We start from the raw sequence: 19,213 nt of genomic DNA, 5'->3' as shown, positions 1-19,213 counted from the left end.
TTTGATCAATACAAATATAAGATAAATACAGTAAAAACAGTAATAATTGTGGAATTTGAATGTCATTTGTATTCAAATTGCTCTTTTATGTTTTGATATATTTAATGTGTCCTTGTTGAATAAAAGTATTCATTTCTTCCAAAAAAGAAGAAAAACAGTACTGATCCAAAACTTTTGAATCACACTGTATATACAGCTACATATTGTACACACACACACGGACATAAGTTGCCTGTCTTAGTTTATAATGTGTCTAGCTAGATTTGGAGGTCATGAGTCTGAAAAAGTCCATTCTTATATAAAAGTTGTTGAATCCTTAAATGTCAGAAGTGGAAAAGAAAGCGGCTACAAACTTCGCCAACAGTAACTGGGCGCAGACCTTCTACGATGCTAGAATAAAAACGGCAGTCTGGGTAATTGGCAGCGCGCAGCAATGCGCATCGTATTAGGATTATTCTCCATGGAAACATTTCCCCAAGTTCTCTGCCTCCTGACCATTTACAACTTTATTTCTTTGCTTTTTTTATTTTGCTGCATTCATTTCTGCTTCATTTTATCAGCAGTGCAACACCTAGTGCAGAGTATGTGAGAAAGAGAAATGCATAAGAATAAAAAGATAAAGAAATCGCAGAGAGAGGATGCAAACTGCCAAAAGCAACCATCAAGAGACTGAGCCACATGCATCCCAGCAGAATACTCTGGAAGACAGCAGGAATGCCATTTCCCCACCTTTCCTCCATCATTAGTTTAAGAACCATCCGATGAGCTGCACAGACTCAAGCCAGCCTCTTTACTTCCCTGATGGTCATAGACCTCAGAACCTGGCTGTGTTATGCCACTCTTGAGCCACTACTGAAACAATGGGGCTTGATGAGTCTGCCGCCATCATTGAGGGTTTCACATTGATCTTGTCCCATTAATATAAGCTGCTTAGGCTGCCCCACAGAGACATTGTGTAAGAGTTCCATGTTTCTCAACTGTTTCAACATTGCACACACAGACACAATAAGCCCTACACACTCACTGTCCCACTGGTTATCAAAAAGCGTGTGAATATTAGAAGCACTTTGAAATGAAAGCTTATTCCCACTGACGGTAGATGAGAGCTGTTTGCATGACAAGTGTATATTTGCACACACATATATTCATGTGTAAAAGCTGAGCCATTTACATTTAATAATTTTGCTGATGCTTTTATACAAAGCAACTAACAAATGAGGAAAAAGCACAAGCCATTTTTTTTTTTTTTTTTTTATAAAGGAGCGAAGAACCATTTTAAGAGTGAACCAAAGGAGTACTGAAGCACGGGAACTTAGAGAGGAGAAGGGATAGGCCTAGTTGAAGGAACAGTTTATTTACTCACCCTCATGCCATTAAAAACCTGTATGTTTTTCTTTCTTCAAAGGGTAACAAAAGAAGAAAATTTGGAAAATTTGGATGCAATTACAAAGGAATTTGTGAACAAATGCAGATCAATCGGTTCTTTGAAAAGATCCAGTTCAAAGGATCGATTTGCTCTCAAAACATGTAAAGGAGAGGTAGGTTCTAAAGCAACAAAACATAAAACAAAAGCAAGAGAACAGAAAGAATAGTTGAATAAATAGTTTAAAAAAAACTAAGGGTGCCATTTACTCACCCTGTGTCATTACAAAAGCTTTTCGTTCATCAATGTATTGCAGAAGAACATTCAGGAAAAAAAAAAAAATATATATATATATATATATATATATATATATATATATTGTTTTTTGTCCCCATGCAATTACAAAGGAATTTGTCAACCAGTCCAAGCAAATAAATAAATAACATTTAAAACATACAATTTTTTTGTTTCTCAAACAAATCTCCAGTGTTGAAATCCTAGTGTTAAGGACTTTTAGAGTAAAGTGTTAAAGTTGTGGTGTTGAACTTTAGGGGATTAACACTAGCTAGTGTAAACAGCACTCGCTGGCCGGTGTAAATACGCAGAGAAACTCTTATAACACTCTGTTGAGTGTTATTAGTCACATCCGGGACATTTGCTCGTGTGCGTGCTTGACCCATCTGGAATATTTTTCACAGATGCCATTTTCTTAGACTCGCGATGCGGAGCATATGAAGACGGAAAACAGCGAAATTGATGTGCTGTGCGCTCTAAACCTTTCTCAGAGAGACATTTTCTTTCACTGGTGATGCAGAGCAGACGGGGAAGTTGGTCTTCTCAAGGAAAACACTTGAGTGAGTTAAATTGTTCGTCATTCAAAGTGATTTTGTGCTTCACAAGTCTTGGAATATGGCACGAGTCGCATAAACTACTTTAGACACTTTATTATCTTTTTTTTAAAGCATGAACGTGTTTTGTGTTCAGCAAATGTGAATCATATAGGTTTGGAATTACAATTTTAAGTTAACTGTTCCTTTTAATATTGTTACAGATGGTTCATGCTGGCTTAACAGAAAAATCGAAAGGAGATTATGTGCTTGAAGAGTATGAAGCCACCAATACATTAAGTGGGATGAGAAGAGCTTACACATACCAGAGACATGGGTGAGCCACAATTGCATATTTTAAGATTATTGATTGTCATGTTTATTTTTTTGATTATTAAACAATAATAATAAAGAGTCTGATCTCCTTCTAAAAATGTTTCTTAAAAAAATGCATCAAATTTAAGTTTTGGTATGCTTGCATTGTTATTTATTTATGTGCTGTCCCATTTATGTGCATTCATTTTGGTAGGAGGAGTCCAACTATAAGTGAACAGTAACTTTTTACTTATACTCATGCCTTTCCACAGATGCCATGTACGACAGTTTCTTCTGTTGATTATTCAAAATATATATTTTTTGTGTTCCTCAGAAGACAGAAGGTCCTACAGGTGTGGAACCACATGAGTATAAATAAATGACAGAATTTTCAGTTTTGGGTTAACTATTCTTATATTGTATTTGACACTTGTCCCTGACATTTCACCTGATAAATGGATGTGAAATAATCCTTTTTGTTGTGTTTTTGTTTTTTCTCCTATTTTACAGGAACACTTCTGTGATGCTGCTAGTGGGAGTTGGGTATCTTGCTTGGCTGAAAACTGCAGAGAAACACATCTCGTCTTGCTGAAAACTACTCTTTACAAGGAGGTCCAAACACCATTAGCAGAGACTTTGTACAGTGCATTCTGCCTGGATGCTAATGAATGGGATGCTGTTGTTTAAGCTGATAAATGTAAGCATTATAAACCTCATGACATTAAGTGCACATATGGACCAAATAAGAATATATATTTTGTGCCTTTGCACTGATTTGCTTTGACATTATGATGTTTTAATTGTTGTAAGAACATGTTCTTTACATGCATTGAAAACACTGAATGTGAAAACATTTTGGCGCAGGGAAAAAGATTTAAAATGTTTAATTAAAAATTAATAATTGTAAAAGTGTATTGTTTTGTGGGTTTATTTTTTTATATTTTTACCTGAACATTGGTGCAGTGTTCACCAGTTGAGGGAGTTAAGTTCACACTCTAAAATTTGCAGTGTAGGTAAATTTTTAAATCTGCATTACCATTTTAAAATAAGTATTTACAATATTTACATTAAATAAATACACTGGGTGTGTAGGATTAATCACCATAAAGTGTTAAATGTGTATACTTGCGAGTAATAATTTATTAACACCCTTAGTGATTAAAATTAAACACTAACACAGTGTTTGTATAATAAACACTTTCGTCAGTGTTGCTTTAACACTAGCGAGGATGGACCTGTATGTTCACCCGGAAAGTGATAATTTTATCACCCATGGTGACAAATCTCCCAACATATTTTTGCTGTGTATGTATCACAGGGGTAAGTCTTACATGTTTGGAACGTTATGATTTTGAGTAAATAATGACAGAAATTTTTGGTTGCACCATTGTTTTTTTTGTTTGTTTTTTTTACTACAGGTGCTGGTCATATAATTAGAATATCATCAAAAAGTTGATTTATTTCATTAATTCAATTCAAAAAGTGAAACTTGTATATTATATTCATTCATTACACACAGACTGATATATTTCAAAAGTTTATTTCTTTTAATTTTGATGATTAGAGCTTACAGCTCATGAAAGTCAAAAATCAGTATCTCAAAATATTAGAATATTTACATTTGAGTTTGAATAAATGACCATCCCTACAGTATAAATTCTGGGTATCTCTTGTTCTTTGAAACCACAATAATGGGGAAGACTGCTGACTTGGCAATGATCCAGAAGACGAACATTGACGCCTCCACAAAGAGGGTAAGTCACAGAAGGTCATTACTGAAAGGTGTGGCTGTTTACAGAGTGCTGTATCAAAGCATATTAAATGCAAAGTTGACTGGAAGGAAGAATTTGGGTAGGAAAAGGTGCACAAGCAACAGGGATGACCGCAAGCTTGAGAATACAGTCAAGCAAAGCTGATTCAAACACTTGGGAGAGCTTCACAAGGAGAGAACTGAAGCTGGAGTCAGTGCATCAAGAGTCACCACGCTCAGACGCCTTCAGGAAAAGGCTACCAAGCCACTTCTGAACCAGAGACAACGCCAGAAGCATCTTAACTGGGCTGTGGAGAAAAAGAACTGGACTGTTGCTCAGTGGTCCAAAGTCCTCTTTTCAGATGAAAGTAAATTTTACATTTCATTTGGAAATCAAGGTCCCAGAGTCTGGAGGAAGAGTGGAGAGGCACAGAATCCATGTTGCTTGAAGTCCAGTGTGAAGTTTCCACAGTCTGTGATGATTTGGGCTGCCATGTCATCTGCTGGTGTTGGTCCACTGTGTTTTCTGATGTCCACAGTAAACGCAGCCATCTACCAGGAAATTTTAGAGCACTTCATGCTTCCTTCTGTTGACAAGCTTTATGGAGATGCTGATTTCATTTTCCAGCAGGACTTGGCACCTGCCCACACTGCCAAAGGTACCAAAAGCTGGTTCAATGCCCATAGTGTTACTGTGCTTGATTGGCCAGCAACCTCGCCTGACCTGAACCCCATAGACAATCTATGGGGTATTGTCAAGAGGAAGATGAGAGACACCAGACCCAACAATGCAGATGAGCTGAAGGCCACTATCAGAGCAACCTGGGCTCTCATAACACCTGAGCAGTGCCACAGACTGATCGACTCCATGCCACGCCGCATTGCTGCAGTAATTCAGGCAAAAGGAGCCCCAACTAAGTATTGAGTGCTGTACATGCTCATACTTTTCAGTTGGCCAAGATTTCTAAAAATCCTTTCTTTGTATTGGTCTTAAGTAATATTCTAATATTCTGAGATACTGATTTTTGACTTTCATGAGCTGTAAGCTCTAATCATCAAAATTAAAAGAAATAAACTTTTGAAATATATCAGTCTGTGTGTAATGAATGAATATAATATACAAGTTTCACTTTTTGAATGGAATTAGTGAAATAAATCATCTTTTTGATGATATTCTAATTATATGACCAGCACCTGTACATAGTTGTACTGTACGTTAGATTGTAAGTGCTTATGGAGTTGTGTCTTCAGCCTGAAGTTTGTGATGGTCTCAGTAGATCAGGTGGAGGTTGAAATGTCATTCCACCACAGTGCAACAGAGAGAGTGAAGGTTGTTGTAAGCAAGCTAAAATGAGCTATACTCATCACATGTGAATTATGATTATAAAAATGCCAATTTCCCAGTTGCCGTTCCAATGTGTTACTAAGGCCACATGCAAGTTATCCACATGCTCTGTTCTGGAGACACTCTTTAGGATGTATGGGCTAGTCTGGCTCTAAAAGGCCAGTGGCTGGTTACGTAAATAACACTTATCAAAAGGGCATCCAGGTTAAACGCTGCCCTGCTGCTGTCTGCCATGATCAGTTTTGAAGGCGAGAAATGCCAAGTCTAACTGTAACGTTGCCTTATTCCTGTAGTCTCCCGCTAACAGGCGACAGAGTGACATATTCACGCGTGATCGGCCACTCTTGAAAGCTTTTGCTTAACATTGTGACATATGTGTCAACCTGACACTGTCTATCTGTGAGACATTGATTGCGACTCTGAATATATGAATGCTTGGGACGGAGTGTGAGCGGCTGTGAGTGAGTGTAGGTGTGTGTGATGTAGACAAAGGCATCCTTAAGGGATGATACTCAAGGATGAAACCAACACAAACCCAGTAATCGATGTAGTTTGGAGAGCAGAGGAGTCTTAACGTATGATATTTCCTCCAGAGTCAAACAATAAGGAGCGCTAAATGCTACCTAGCAACAGACAGAATAATGAATTCTCATCTGAAAAGGGAAAAGAGTGTGTGTGTGTAGAATGTGTACGAATGTGAAAGACAAGCAAGATAAAGAATATGTAGTGGTCTGACACCTAGCCAGCAAAAGAGGTGTTACATCTTCAACACCTCACCGTGGACAAAACCCTCAATCCGACGTTTAGTTTGTTTAACCTCTCTGACATGCAGAACTGTGACTATCTATTTGCTGAAATGCCCATGGAATCTTTTTTCTATTGAGCATTCTTTCCCCCCGAATGCAAGTGGGTGTTACGAGTATCCTCGACAGGAGAATAATGCTAGCACAACAGTGTTGCCTTTTAGGAGAACAGGAAGTAAACGACCAGCACTCACTCTGTGATTTTGGAACAACAAGCTCTTTTGTCAGAACATGCATTTTCTCTCTGAGGTTGATGGACGGGGTCAGGGTTATATCTCCTTGCCGGCATGGGATGCAATAACAACACGTTCTCACTTCCAACTCACATATCGAAGCTTGGTCAGGACAACTTGCCGTCCATTTTTCGACTTGCAGGGTCCTCCGCTGGTTTCAGGCAATAACTATATCTAGACATGGAGTTGTTTAAAGTACAGAAGATGGAGAAACGGAAGTGACTGAAAGAGGAGGCAAGAGAAGAGAATGTGGAAAATTAAAACCAATGTAGTTTTGTCCCTGATTCTTAAGATAAAACAGGCAACAAACATAAAGGTTTATGTACCACTAATGATTAAAAATCAGACAATAAATGCGTACTTTTCTGCTGCTATTAAACACACATATGAGTTGGTAATGTAGAGGTTAAGCAAAGGATGGCGTTTTTAATATATGCCGTTTTCTGCACTGCCAAGCACAACACGAGCACATGGCCCAACCAAACCCTGAATGCCTAAGTGCATGGTCTCAACCCTTAGAGCAACAGGGGGCTCTATCACAGAATGCATCTTCTCATCCCTCGGTGTGAGATTGGTCTGCGCTGCAGGTCCTCCACAATGAAATAAACCAGTATATGTGGGTGCACATGTGTAAACGTACACTGACTGCAGTCTGCTATGAAAACCTGGGATGCTGACTGAAGATTTATATGAAACGAAAATGGCCTAAATAGACTAATAAACCACCAGACAGACACTCTATAGTTTGTGCAAGTGTGTGTCTGTGTGTGTGTGTGTGTACGTGAGAAGCAGAGAAAAGTGCATTTCTAGGGGCACAAAATGAGGTCCTCCATCACCTTTTTTCCAATGACAGTCGGCCCACATACAATACACAGCAGAGGCAGACATAGTCCATATCTCCTCTCTATACATTTAATATCACTGCACTCAGCAGGAAAAAAAAAAAAACAGTCTTCGGTTCATAGATTCAACCTGTTCAGGATTTATCCTTAAGGCATCATCTCCCAAAAGAGCATTGATTGTAACTAAACTCCTAAAACATCTCAGCCTGACATTAGCAAACCAAAAACATTTACAGATGTCAATGATGACTTTTTTTTTGTAGCCTTGGCCTCTGCAGCCATTATTCCTATTATTCCTACACTGTGTAATAATAATAATAATGATAATGATGATGATGATGAAGATGATGATGATGATAACAACAACAACAACAATAATAATAATGTGGACAAACACATATCATATATTTGTCTAAAATTAATAAATATACAAACAAACAAATAAATAAATATATAAATACATTTCCAAATAATAATGCATATTAATATTAGTTTAATTATGTCATGTATTATTATTATTATTTTGTTAATAAACAAACAAATAAATAAATCTATCAAACAAAATCATTCAAAAACCTTTCAAAAAGTTCCAATTATCAGACCTCAATTATCAGTAGTGCTTCTCTGTTCTGTTCTTCCAGTCTTGTGCCAGTGCTCTCTGACACCTCTCATGCAGAGATCCTACACATGCTGTTTCAGGGCTACCATATAGCCCAACATATAGCATACAGGATTTTTGGCACTGTCACACATCACTACTTTTATCAAAAGAAAAACAATTTGAGCCAAACTTTTATTTCCAACCCACATCTCATCTGTGGTACAAGTGTCAGGAACCTGCTCCTCTCTCACGCTGACATTGTCAGTCAGCTGAATGAATTAGATATGCCCAGCACACCAGCCAGTGTTAATACGTGGCTGTATTGAACTGGCCTTGTTTGAGAGGCGGCTTGAGATGAGCTTCGGTCCGTGTGTGGCCCATGTAAAATGGTAGATTCGTCACGGCGGGACAAAGCAGGCGAGACAGATAGGGATAGCACGACGTGACATGAAAGCATCAAAGAAAGACGGTGTGACAAAGACTGTGGTTTCTGATCAAGTAGGCTGAAAAATATCATTGTCAATCACTCCAACTGACAGATGAGGAACTCTCTTAAAGCAAAATAACCAGAGCAACATTTCGTCCCTCAGATCTTCCAGGTGTAAGCGATCGTGTGAATATTTGCTGTCTCACGTTATATTACAGCATTCACTGTACTATGTATTTATTTACATAAATAAATACAGAGTAACACTCAAAACTGTATGCATTTGCTGTATAAATATTTACAATGCCCTGTGGCAAATCCCTTTTGCATTTTATTATACAACTGGAATCCTTGATTCTGATTGGCCAATCAAATCATTCAGTGTTCCAAATTGTTGTATAATAACCACTAAACTGTATGTTTATGTATATTCATGTACATTACCTGTTGTCCCTGCCAAACAATCTCCTTCAATGTGCTGGTTTTATGTCTCTCAGAACACTCTCTTCTTCCTTAATAAAATCATTTCAACTTGAAGAATTATTTTCATCACCTTTTATTTGTTTATCTATTTCCCACATAAAAATATACAGCCATAATTACAAAATAAACCTCTTCAGGATGATATAAGAAAAATATATAATTTTTCTTATATCAGGAAGCTTCCACTTCCTGCCCAGTGCTTTATTATAAAGCCCTGCATTTCAGCCTGGGCCCGACAGGCCCCGACTTTTTTACGCCTCTAGGACCGGGCTTCGGGCCAATTTTCACGTCATAGTTCAGATGCGGGCCGGGCCTCGGGCCTGTTTTAGGCTTCTCCTTATTTTAGACATCCATCAAATAGTGATGAAAAAAAAAATGCCGCGCTGGTGGAAACAACACGAGGCCGTGCTCGCAGCAGCAGCGAGTGTGCCGTCAGCACAGCTGAAGAGTTCTACGTTCAAATGCGTGCAATAGGCTAAAGCTTGCTGCAAAGCCCCAGCAAAAGTAATTACCATGAATGTGTCAGGGGGAAATAGTAAGGAGATATTTGAATTATTTACTAATAAACTAGTGTTCTCTGAGTCCGTTTCGCAAGGATGAAGTTGCCGATCCTGACTCACCCTCTCCTCATTAGACGCACCTTTAGAGAGAAATGCATCTTTATGGATTATGATTATAATGAAAGAGTTTTTGTTTTCGTATTATGCAAAGCATGCTTTAGCTTCCACTCTCTGAACAAACTATTGGATACAGCGCACATTTATCTAGGTTTAACGTTTAAACATTGTTATATGCTTGAAGTGTTTTCTATAGATTTTATTATAGGCAAGTCATGATGATTTGAGAAGGCTAAATTGATCAAACATAGACTATGATCAGCTTACTGTATGCCGCTGGCTGCTAGGTCGTTACTTTAAAAAGCAAAAGCTTTTGACGAACAAAACATGCTCCAAATGTTTTTCTAAATTAACTTAATAAGAAACCGAAACAAAACATAATCACTTTGCCATTATATACAAAACTGAACTATTTTAATAGTTGAAACAGTAGTATAAGCTGTTTTGGGAGAAGGGGGAAAAAAGATGGACTCGGGCCGGTAATTCTGATGAGCTGTCGGACATGGTCAGGGCTAGGGCCTGAGTGTCTCGGGCCAGGGCTGGGCTAGGGCCTAGATTTGAGGCCAGTGCAGGGCTCTACTTTATTACCCTGTCATGGTTTATTTTGACTGTACATTGTGACATACTTAGCCACAAATTAATCGTTTTTTTTGCAGGAAAGCTGCTTATAAGTACACATTGCTGTTATTTCTACAGTAAATGACAAATACTATAAAATCAAGTGTCCACTTTCAAAAGAACCATTATGCATCATCTTTTGTATTTGTTGTATCTGCACAAAATCACCGCTAGCAAATTTTCCAGTAAAGTTGTGCTCGGTGATATGATACGATGAAAGATTCAAAAGGTCACATTGAAAAAACTATCAGATTTATTATAGCAATTTTCTGTATTGTTGTTTGAATTAAGGTGCACAGGGACCTACATTTGCTGATGTCTGCATTAAGTAAGAGTGAGTCAGTGTGTCTGAGAAAGAGAGAGAAGCAAAGAAAAGAATGGAGTAAAATGAGAATGGAAGAGCAAAGTGGGACGACATCAGTAAATTACCTCATGGGAAATGGTGATAATATTTTCTCTGTGGACTCGACCTCCTATAAATTACACTTTGCATTTAATAAGCCTTTACCACAAACTTGCTACCTTATATGCATTTACCTAATTAATCAGAGATGACAGTGCGGTGGTAAAATTTGCCTTGTATTTTACCGTGGTAAAAAATAAATAAAAATCATTCTAATTAGGAGAGATGATCTAGTTCTCTTTAATGAGAATTGATGGATATTCTCCTGCTTCGTGAAACCCTTTTTCTTTTGTTCTACCCTCCTCCGCCGTCCCTACGAACCCAACTGAAAATCAGCCACTTCTATAAAAACGGCAAATTAGCCCGTGTGTTTGATTAATGGGCTTAATTTTCAGAGGATTTGACTCTGCTACGATAGTCCACTTCACCTCTAAAGCTTTCTGATGATTAGATTTAGACTGTGTCAAAAAGTCAAACAGCTTAGAGACAAGTGTCCCTGAACCCCTCCCTCTACTGCCATCACCTCCCTGACGCACTCACTAACCATTAACACCAACTTTATTCCCATAAAGACTTTGCCTTGGAAGATAAATGTAAAGAAAAGTTTTATTTTGCTAATGTAACAAACTTCTCACCGATAGAACAAGTATATTCTGGATGGTGTGACTTCATATGCGTATCTACCTGCAGAGAAGCTGTTTGTACTGTGGTTTATGTTAAGTTTACATTTAACTTTGTGCTTTATATGAAAACGGCACGCAATGTGTTACATTCTGATCAAATAAATGCTGCCTTAGTGAGCATAAGAGACTTCTTTTGTTAAAACATAAATGAATATGTATCTTACCCACTCCAAACTTGATATATGGCATTACAGCGATGTAAGATTTTGGTCAAACTGCTAACCCTTAATCTGTACAATCTTAATCTTAATCTGTTTGATCAAAAATGTCTCTTTTTTTTTGGCATTTTGGCCATTATTGTAATAGGACTGTTAAGTATTGACAGGAAGCGGGAGAGAGAAGGGGACGGGATCGGGAAAGGTCCGGGACATGAACTCGGGACGCCCGGAGCGCACCTGTGCTATATGCTGGTGCGCTGCCCACGAGGCTACTGACGCCGACAAAAATGTCTCTTTTTGATGTCATGAAGTTGCAATTTTACTCTGCTCAGCAACCAGCAGCGTTTTATCTTATCATTAGTTAAGTCTGCGTTTACACTGAGGACTTGTTTTTGGAACAGCACGAAAGAGCACAAGAACGCTTCACTGGCACATCTCAAAATGAATGAACTCCACTCAGCATAAAAGCCAACATCACTTCAATCTGGTCCAAGAAACACAGCAGAATTTGGCAGCCTTGTAAAAGTTTAATCGAGTAATCCCATAACCCAGTGGGTCAGTCCTTGTTATCTCTCCACACAAAGATGGCCACTGCATTGTTGAATTGTAAATGTTGTCTCTAATACTCTTACGCAGTGACTTCTGATAGAAATCCTGTTAATATTACATGTGAAGCCAGGCTTTGATGATGTAGGACAAGCTAAAACTAGGGCTTTCCCCAAGAGAAACCCAACGCTGCCTCAAGGGAGACTGCCTTCACTGTTTTCTCTCTTCTGCGCTTTGGAGACAGATGACATTGCTGCCAGGAAATGGTTTTGTTCTCTGCATACTTTTTTTTTTTTTTTTTTTTAAAGACTGGTAACACTTCTGTGTACAAATTTTAGAAAGAAAGAAAGAAATCCAAAGCATGTAGAATATATATATTTTTACTGCTTTGATTGCGTTACATAAAACACAGTTGTTTCTGCACTGTTTCCAGACATTTTTCAATTTTTTTATTTGATTTATTTTTTATATTTATTGTATTTTACAACCCCAGTTTTGCAACCTTTAAGTTCCAAATAAAAAAAGAGTAGATATTTATATTAGTCCCGTTCATTTCTAAAGTATTTAATTCACTGGATCAAATAAATAAATAAATAAATTGGAGAGAGAAAAAATTAGGTCAGTATTTTTTAATAAATTAATATTTTTTTATTTTATTATATTTCAAATAAATGCTGTTCTTTTGAACATCATTTTATTCATCAAATGATACAGAAAAAAAGTATTAGTTTTCAAATAATAAGCCACACAACTGTTGTTAATATTGATAATGATAAGAAATGCACAACCAAAAAAGCTGTGAACATTTTAGAAAGAAAGACCTTCTAATGCTTTAAAAAAAATTAGGAAATAGAAATATTCTGTCTATTTGTATTTCCTATTTCTAAAAAGCTTTAGAAGTGAAGCCAGGAAATGATGACATATTCGCACATTTTCAGTGAGATGACTATCACACATCTTTGCACACTCGAGAGCGAGAGCGAATACTAGCTCGCCTGATTGCCATTCAGATCCAGACCCTGAAGAACCATCTGTGGACGGACATTTAGAATTCAACTCATGACCTTATGATAATGTTACATCAGCAGAAGCAGATAGAAGTTTGGAAAAAATAATTAATGAAATAAAAAGCACCCACTCCTACCCAGTCCGTCCTGCTCACACCATAAGATCACATACGCTTCAAGAGTAGATGCTTCAAAGTTTCTCCCTCCAAGGGCCCGGCTGGAGACGCAGATGTGTGCTAAGAAGCGCAGTGAGCTCGTGTTTAACAGTGCTGTTAACCACGTGCCCTAATAATGGTAAATTGTCATTTCATTAGCTCTAATTACTAAAAACCGTTAAGAGCAACGGGGTAGACACACTGTAACTAATTTTCCGATTGCGCTGTAGGTAATTCTTCAGGAAGATTGTTCAAAGGCTCTCCCGATGTCAGTGCATGAACGGCAGAATCAAGCGAATCTAAGAAAAATTATATGCAACACCTCCTATTGAGATACCTGAAAGCCTTTCCAAATGGCATGGTGACAAAAACTTTCTAATGTGTCCAAGATTTGGATGGCTACAATGGAGAGGAAAAATAGAGAACAAATTGCGAGTGTTATGAGATTATATAGCTGGCGATGAGGTGGCATAACTGTTATCCTGCAGTGTCAGAAATACTATGGAAAGCGGCCAGCAGGAAATGGACCTGTGTGTATGTGTTACAAATAGCGATATTCTGCGTTGTTGTGAATTGTAAATGTAGTACCCACACATACCTACTTCTTACAGCCTGCATGATGCCAGCAACCCGATAAAAAGAGATCGCTCTGGAGGCCGCTGTTCTTTGGCAAACCATTAACCTTTTGTTTGGTAGAGAGCAGTGCATTAATTTGTGCTCATGAAATGATTCTAACAATCAATATTAGCCGCAGGAAATACCATGATCGCAAGTGGCAGGCAATGTTCACTGTGGCAATCTATAAAACTGACCGACACAGCTTGGAAAAGTTTAATATCAACATTATATGAAGCAGACTGTGTAATTACCTAATTCAGTTTAATTAATCATTTTTTAGGTTGTTCTAAAAGTGTTTCAAAGGCAGGACAATCAATGCCATGATTATGACAATGCCCCATACGTTCAGGCTACATATGTATGAAATAATCTCACCAAGGGTAGTTGTAAAAGTTGATCTCTGAGGAGAATTCAACTATTGATTTAACAATAATTTCTGATCACTAGACTATAGTGTACAATTAAGTGATAAATACAAGAGTGCAAAGGATTGCTGCTGTGTTGAAAATCAGACTGTGACTTGGCATTAATGGTTATTATTATTATTTAAATCTAAGAAAGTCACCTATAACCTTTATTTATTTTATATATTTATTTATTTATTTTTCTATTTTTATTGTATTTTATTTGATCTTATTTTATTTTTTTAAATGCATCATAATTATCTTGTGGTGAACAATTTGTCTATGGATATACATGCATCTCTCTCTCTCTCTCTATTACATTATTATAACCAGAATGTCTAACTAAACTAAAAATAAATAAAATAGAAAAATAAATAAATATATAAAATAAAATAAATAAAGGTTATAGATGACTTTCTTAGATTTAAATAATAAAAATAAAAAATAAAATAAAATAATAGTAATAATAATAATAAGACAGCCATATATAACCTTCACTATCAGTAACAGTATTAAGATTATTTTGTAGGGTTTATGAAGGGTCCCGGAAAAGGATGCATCCCTCCCTTTAAAATCAAATTTGTTATGTTATTTAATGAGTCAAGAGAAAGAATAATGAGGTCTTGTCTTTTTTCGATACTGGAGTGAAGTGCTGAGGTGACGCAGGATATGGAGCTGTACAGATGTAGGGGGTAGCAGGTGGAGCAGAGAGAGGCAGAGAAATGTGCAAAGAGGATCCTGTAGGAGGAAATAGAGATAGCCTTTAATTTGAGACCAATTGCACAGGGGAGATGGAGCATCATGCAGCAGACACTTGAGAATCGTCCATCTGCAAGGTAATAAATTCCATGCGTATTAGCATCCAGTTTCACCCACACTCTATATCTCTCGCACAGGCACACAGAATCGGGCCCCCAGGTACAAGCAGTCTCTTTATGCCTATGGGAAAACATGAATTGTTGGGCTTAAAGAGCACACTGGTTCTGTGGTAGACGGGTACAGACTGCTTTCATGCTTTCTTTATATGGCAGCCAGACATACATAACAAAGCTTACTTTGATTATAGCTAATGTCTAAAGAGGGATGTATTTGCCTCAGAAAGCTGTTTGAATTTGCATGAAAGGTAAGGTTTGGATCACTGCGCTTCAATTTCCAGCCTATTTCACAATTTAATGTCTGTAATTAATTACTGTGTTTAATAGCAGTCTTGAAAAAAATGCCATTTTATATTTAAAAAAACATTGTTTTAAATATCTTAAGACAAATTAATAAATTCATACACAATTTGTGTAAAAGTACAGCTGTTGAATCCACAATTCTTGGATTCCTGCCATGGATAAACATCCACATCTTTGGCTTTCAAAAGCCATGTATTGTTCAAAGCAGCAAAGCACAGTGCAACAAATAAAAAAAATTGTGGCACACCTTAAACTGACAAGGTGTATTCAAGAAGAGCAAACATACATTTTACAGAGAACTACTGGTATTTGACAACCTTCAAATAACAACTTCTCTCACAAAGCCTGCACAAAGAGTATATTAAACTACTCAAGCATGTATATATTTTACATGCTACACTGCCGGTTAGTCTCCATTCACCCCTGACAAACGCTCATCATCGGGACAATCAGAAGGTACTGTCAAATTGCACACTTAATCAGAGGTGGGTGGATGCTGATGAAAACCCTGTAATACAGCACAAAAACTCCCCATTGTTCCCGCACACTGACATCTGCAGCATTAGATGTCCTCCTCTGTCCTCTCCTCGCCTGGCTAACCACCCGCAGGGGAACGGCCAGCTAAGCGGCATTTACAGTGTTTTCAATTGGATATGATAAGCTAATTCCACAGGCCGGCATTCTGATTCCCTCTAATGTTATTTTTCTTTCTTTTTAACATGGCCAGCCTGGCCCCGAGCAGTAAAAGTTGAAATTGGACAGCTTTAGATTGTCTGATTGCCCAAGATATTCAATTACCGGAGATTAACCCGCGCAAACAAGTGCATCTGGCGCCATCTCTGATCTCACTGAAGTCTGTCTAAGGCAAGAGACTACGGACAGAGGAACTGCCACATGGAGAGAAAAAATAATTATAGCAACTTCCTCCTTGCTCAGAAAAATGACTTTCCGAGATCATTTTTCCCACAGCAGGTACTTTACTTATTTTAGTGATAAATGTTTCACCTTCGCTCAAACTACTGCCACTAGAAGATGTTTTTAAGTCAGGATGGATGGCTTGTGATGCCATGATAGAATGACGGCTTATCTTTTGAATATTAATTAGATTAACAATACTGGAATGTCCTTCGTAAATAAATAAATCAATAGCACATATCATAATTTAAATCTCACAGATGGAGATTATATATATGGATATATATATGTGGAGAATATATATATGGAAATTATATCTATGGCATTTTCTCTTCTTAGAGTTGTCAATATACAACGTCAATAATCACTTTACAAACAAAAATATATGGTGCAACATTGCTTGAACAGCTGTAATGGTAATAGCACTTACATACGTTATTTTCCACTTAAATAAAAGTCCAATTTCCTTATATTTGTGCATTTTTTTCAACAATTCAAATAAAATGCAAAAACGACCTTTTCACTTATTATTAGGAAGAAATAATCATTACACCTTCCAGAAGGTGCACAAACTATTACAAAAAGTTTGTCACGTTATTTATTGTTATTTATCTACAAAACATTGTTAGTATGCACAATATTATGAGACCATGCTCTCATTTATTTTCATTCATTTCCAACCACTATAGTAAATGTCTGAAAAACTCGAACATTCATTACTGTGAATTCCTTATAAAGAAGATTTATTATAAGGAGCAGTATACCAAGAAAGATACATTTACAACTCAAATGGTCCATTGTTTGACAAATTCAGTTTTTGCTGACCAGCTTTAGAATCATCTGAAATATCAGTCAGTCAGCATATGCATTGTTAATTTATCAGCTGTGGATTAGATGGGCCCCATCAGTCTTTGTATTGACACTTTAAACAGAGCATTGACCTGCTATAACGCAATGGCTCTAACTGATTCTGCTATAAAGTGGCTCATAAAATGGCTCCTTGTAACTCTAACCACAAATTATCCGATGATCCAATCAGGCTATTGATTCGTTCCTGCCTGTCCATGTCTTAATCACCTTTAGACATACATTAGCACAAGCAAAATCAGTCATGACTGGGCAGTTTGCTTAGTTAAGCCAATGTTGTCCATCGTCATACTAAAATATGTCACATTTTGCATTTGTAAAGAGTAGTTGGATTTTTTAAAATAAATAAAAACATATACATATGTTGATTTGGTGCTCAAGAAACATTATTATCAGTGTTGAAAGCGCCAATTTTTGTCAGTTTTGCTGCTTAATATTTTGGAAACTATGATACCCTACTATTTTAAAATGTTATGGGAACTAAGAAATTTAAAAAAACTAAATGTGCTAGTTGGCAAGTTTCAAGATGAATGTGGCTAAAGTTTACAGCCTCTCAGAGAACTTTGCGTCACCCCACCGAGGGAGAGGGGCAGGGATAGCAAAGCCCATTAGCATTTAAAGGGAAATGCACTGAAACGGCTTGCTGTAAAAAGAGCTGATTTTAACAGGGTAAAAAGGGTGTTGTTTTACACTACCATTGAGCAATTTTATCCGAAGTATGTTATAGACTTTTCATTAAGACCCTAAAGAATCATATCAACTTGTGGAAAATGGGCATCCGATGACCCCTTTAACAAACACACAACCTTGGTGAGCATAAAAGACTTCTCTCAGAAACAAGAAAAAGTCTTAACTATTACAGTGATGGGAATAACGGCGTTATAAATAAATGGTGTTACTAACGGCATTATTTTTTTCAGTAACGAGTAATCAAATGAATTACTGTTTACCCCGTTATAACGCCGTTACCGTTACTGACAATAAAATGCAGCGTTACTATAATTTATTATAATATTACTATAATTTTATTTTTCAGTTCATCTGAATGGATAAGCAGAGTACCTGTATTTGACGTACTGTAAACTCTAGTGTGAAGATGCATGACTCGCCGTCGCTTTGCCTCACACGCAAAGAAAAGAGTCAGAGCGAGAGAGTCTTACATAACATGTAGAATTGACGCGCTACATGTAAATTATATTCTTTGTTGTATTTTCCTGTCAAAATAACAGAGTTCCTTTGGAATTCTTCAGCTTTTAAGAACTGCCGGGTTCCCCTCTAGTGGGTGGAACTAATGCGCAAACGACAATCTCATTGGCCAGCGCTCACCTATTATCGTCCCTGTTTAGATTTCAGCAAATCAATTCGAGCGAACATAGACAACGTGATTAATATTCATGAACCCAGCAGCTTATTAATCCTTAGTGCGTTTTATATTGTTATTAGTAGTAGAATTCGTAGTAGTTTTGTTATCTTATTGGTAGCCTATTATTTATTTATTTTTTATTGTTATATTTTTTAGCTTTTTTTATAGAAACACTAAATGACAAACAATATCTTAAGCACCACCACCAGTCCTAGGTTCAGTCAACAAGACAAATATGCATTCATACATGGTTATTCTAATTACTAAAGTTCTATCATCATATAATGCTAAATTATCATAATATCATATTATAATGCTTGACTGACTGATGCTAAGTGTTAGATATAAAAAAAAAACTGTGCCATTTACAAACATATATATATATATATATATATATATATATATATATATATATATATATATATATATATATATATATATATATATATATATATACATATATACACACACACACTGTATATAATATAAAATAGTATATCAGATAATTAATATTAGTCTGGTGAGTAAACTAAAAAAAAAATTACTAGCCAATGGCAATTCTATTGCCAAGGTGTCCATAGAGGGTTGATAATATTTACAATAATATATTGAATTTGATAGGTGTCTCTCACATTGTCCCACAGAAACATTAAAATAGTGTAGATTAGTGTACAATGCATTATAATTAGTGG

General features: G+C 36.8%; 1 protein-coding gene and 1 long non-coding RNA gene across 6 annotated transcripts in view; one reads left to right on the top strand and one right to left on the bottom strand.

Annotated features, from left to right (window-relative positions):
* ctnna2 (catenin (cadherin-associated protein), alpha 2) overlaps positions 1-19,213 on the bottom strand; it is a 489,293-nt gene that overhangs the window by 46,634 nt on the left and 423,446 nt on the right. The window lies entirely within an intron of this gene.
* On the top strand, positions 2,041-3,519 carry LOC131548653 (uncharacterized). The gene is made up of 3 exons (XR_009273209.1): positions 2,041-2,217; positions 2,415-2,527; positions 3,016-3,519. It is a non-coding gene; the product is annotated as an uncharacterized LOC131548653 (long non-coding RNA).

The sequence above is a fragment of the Onychostoma macrolepis genome, chromosome 01 (genome assembly GCF_012432095.1).
Source record: "Onychostoma macrolepis isolate SWU-2019 chromosome 01, ASM1243209v1, whole genome shotgun sequence".
In the NCBI taxonomy this organism is placed as follows: Eukaryota; Metazoa; Chordata; class Actinopteri; order Cypriniformes; family Cyprinidae; genus Onychostoma; species Onychostoma macrolepis.
This window is presented reverse-complemented; position numbering and strand designations above follow the sequence as displayed.